The 3,738-nt window shown below is 44.4% G+C and overlaps 1 non-coding gene across 1 annotated transcript; it reads left to right on the top strand.

The window, feature by feature from the left end:
* The first annotated feature begins 2,166 nt into the window (after positions 1–2,166).
* LOC131756436 (U6 spliceosomal RNA) lies at positions 2,167–2,275 on the top strand. Its single transcript, XR_009335620.1, has one exon. It is a non-coding gene; the product is annotated as a U6 spliceosomal RNA (small nuclear RNA).
* The last annotated feature ends 1,463 nt before the right edge of the window (positions 2,276–3,738 follow it).

Genomic DNA, 3,738 nt, shown 5'->3' with positions numbered 1-3,738 from the left:
GATGGATCTCAGAAGAAAAAAGAAGTCAAACATGACAAACCTTCTTTATTGTCCCATCATCCTAAGTCTTTTCCATTAGTCAATTGCCTCATTCTTTTAAATGAGACAGAAACAACTAGAGCAGCACCCTGTGATTCCAACATACAGACCCAACTAGGAAATTTAAATCCAGATATTTTTAGAACTTTCAAGATACACATAAGGTTCTGAATGTGGGAGAAGAACAAGAGAGAACAGTAAAGAATGGAGACTTTTTGGTTATGCCAGGAATGTTACACAAGCTTATTTTGCATATCAAAATTCAGTTCCTAGAGGGCTCTTTTGAAGAGATTCTGAGGCCACCATGTCTGGGTTTAGCAGAAAGAGCAGTATGATTGATTACTGATGTCTGCCAAGGGCCCAGGAAAGGCAGTGGTTGTCTGCATGTTAAGTATTTGCTATTTCTGGGTTATCGAGAAAAGACCAGATTTATTGTTATACCCCATTCAGATTTTTTGTCTGGTTTTGCTTTGATTTTTGCTTCTCATTCTTCCTGTTAGAGCCACACTAATTCCAAGTAGCCACTGTGTCTTCACTGCCAAAATCTTTGGGTGAAGGCTTTGGAGGGTTCCATGAAAATACAAATATTATTTCAGAGTAGTAAGACAGTAAAATGCCTTTTTAAAATTATGACTCAGCCAGAATAGATTCATTCAGCTGACCTAAATCTTGAGGGAAATGAGGTAAATATGAGGGAAATTAGGTAAATCAGAATATTCTGATAGGGTGGTTATTCAAGATTGCAGAGTAAGAGGATATGGAACTCACCTCCTCCCATAAGTACCTCAAAAATACATCTAAAAATGGAACAATTCCCACAGAACACCTACTAAACACTAGCAAAAGACCCGAAACACCTGAAAGGACAAGAAAGATCTCCACGTAACTGGATAGGATGAAAGGGAAAAGAAAAAGAGGAAGCTGATGGGACCTGCGCCCTTGGGAGGGAGTTGAAAAAGAGGAAAGGTTCCTGCACCCTGGGAAGCCCCCACACTGGCAGGGAGATCAGCCGGGACAGAAAGGGACCTTCAGAGGCTCAGAGGAGAGCACAGCAACTGGTTTGTGGTAGGCAGAACAGAGAGAGACTTGCACATTCGATCCATGCCACCACCCTGTGTGCCTCAGCCTGAGATGCACATCTACAGGTACAGGCAGGGACTGGGTGCTGGAACTCAGGGCTTAGAGGACAGACCCAGGGAGAGGACCGCTGTTGGCTGTGCAGAGACAGACTGAAGGGACTAGTGTGGGGTGTGGCCGCAACCATGGTGTGTTTGCAGAAGCCTGGACCCACCAGAGAAGCAAAGTGCCATTGTTAAGTGGTCTGCAAAGGGAGGGGCAGGGTGGCTATCATGGCTTCTTTCTCCATGTGCTGGCCCCTGCTTCCCCAGGCTCCGGGAGAGTGTACCCCAGCCACTGCCTAGTGGCTCCCACCTCCATGGGCTCACATGCACCAGCCACCACCTCAGGGGCCCCTGCCTCAGCTGGGTCCCATGCCCCAGCTGCCACCTCAGCAGGTTCCAGGAGCAGCCATCAGCGGGTTGCCCACTCACAGAGGCAGGACCAAAACCAAAGCTGAGCCCCAGGGGCTACGAGACAGAATGCAGGGCTGAAATTTCTCCCCACGGCTGCGTGAGCCACAGATATATACTTCTGCCACCAGCTTTGTAAACTGAGTGCCTGCAGGACATCTGAGCGGACAACGAGTGCTCCCCCGACTGGGATGGGTCTAACATTAGCAGCTGTGGGCTTTGTGGGTGTGTACACACAGAGGCTGGGCCACGCCAGGGTCTGAGCTGCCTCTATAGCTCCCACAGTGGGACCAGGTTCATGACTGCTGCAGTCCTGGTACCTAACTTCAGTGGACCTGTGCTGGTGTACTTATGCAAACAACACCTGAGGGACAGGGCCGATTGTCGGCATACCCAAGGTTGAGACAGGGCCAAAGGCAGTGCCAACAACAGTGTACTTTGTGAGCCCACATAACAAGTGACAGGTGACACAACAGAGCACACTCACCAATGAACAGCTCTGGCAGAGGAATACTCAGTGGCTCCTCTCCCAGTGGGAGTGCTCCAATCCCACCTACCTCACACTGCAGCTCAAAAACACAGTTTAGAAATGGATCTGGTGCACTCACTTCAGCAGCACATATACTAAAATTAGAATGATACAGAGAAGATTAGCATGGCCCCTGCGCAAGGATGACATGCACATTCATGTAGCGTTCCATATTTTTGGCAGCTCTATTTACAATAGCCAGGATATGGAAACAACCTAAGTGTCCATCAACAGATGAATGGATAAAGAAGATGTGGCACATATATACAATGGAATATTAGCCATAAAAAGAAACGAAATTGAGTTATTTGTAGTGAGGTGGATGGACCTAGAGACTGTCATACAGAGTGAAGTAAGTCAGAAAGAGATAAACAAATACTGTATGCTAACACATATATATGGAATCTTAAAAAAAAAAAGGTCTGAAGAACCTAGGAGCAGGACAGGAATAAAGATGCAGACGTAGAGAGTGGACTTGAAGACACGGAGAGGGGGAAGGGTAAGCTGGGACGAAGTGAGAGAGTGGCATGGACATATATACACTACCAAATGTAAAACAGATAGCTAGTGGGAAGCAGCCGCATAGCACAGGAAGATCAGCTCGGTGCTTTGTGACCACCTAGAGGGGTGGAATAGGGATAGTGGGAGGGAGATGTAAGAGGGAGGAGATATGGGAATATATGTATACATAGAGCTGATTCACTTTTATACAGCAGCAACTAACACAACATTGTAAAGCAATTATACTCCAATAAAGATGTTTAAAAAAAAAAAAAAAAAGATGGATCTGGGGGCTTCTACCTCAACAACTAGGGAACAGACCCAGCCCCTAACAGGGCAGTGACAACCACAGAGCAGAAAGGAGGCCCTCCTCACTAGTCACTCAATATTCAGTGCAGGCTCTGGTCACCACAACTCCAGTCAAACCTACTATCAAGGGGATAATGGCCAGCATACATTGAGGAAAGAGGTGGCAGTCATCCACACTAAAAATATCCCTTGCACCAAAAAATATTAAACCCACACAAGCTACACAGGGATGCTCCCACATAAAAATATCCCTCCAAGACCACAGCAGATAATTGTTTCTCTTAAACTCATACAACAAGAGAAATATAAGTAAAATGAAGAAGCAGAGGAACCGCTCCCAATTAAAAAATCAAGAGAATTCCCCTGAAAGAACAACAAAACAGACCTCTTCAGTCAAATAGACACTGAGTTCAAAAAGGAGATAATGAAAATACTGAAGGAATTAAGGACTATTGACAGAAAGGCAGATTACTGTAAAAAGGAACTAGAAACTATAAGAAGGAGCCAAGAAAAATTAGAAAATTCATTCACCAAGATGAAAGCTGAGCTAAAGTCAATGAATAGCAGAATGAATAATGCAGAAGAACAAATAAGTGATTTGGAAAATATAATAATGGAAATCACCCAATGAGGATCACAAACAGAAAGCCAAATTTAAAAAAAAAAAAAAAAAGAAAGCAATATAAGAGACCTATGGGATAATATAAAGCATTCCAATCTATACTTAAAGGGGATCCCAGAAGGAAAAGAAAGAGAAAAGGAGATTGAAAATGTATTTGAAGAAATTATGACTGAAAACTTCCCAAACGCAAAAAGGAAACAGATTTCCAG

This window comes from Kogia breviceps, chromosome 4 (genome assembly GCF_026419965.1).
Source record: "Kogia breviceps isolate mKogBre1 chromosome 4, mKogBre1 haplotype 1, whole genome shotgun sequence".
Taxonomy (NCBI): domain Eukaryota; kingdom Metazoa; phylum Chordata; class Mammalia; order Artiodactyla; family Physeteridae; genus Kogia; species Kogia breviceps.
The sequence above is the reverse complement of the archived record's forward strand: the minus strand, read 5'-3'. Positions and strand labels throughout refer to the sequence as shown.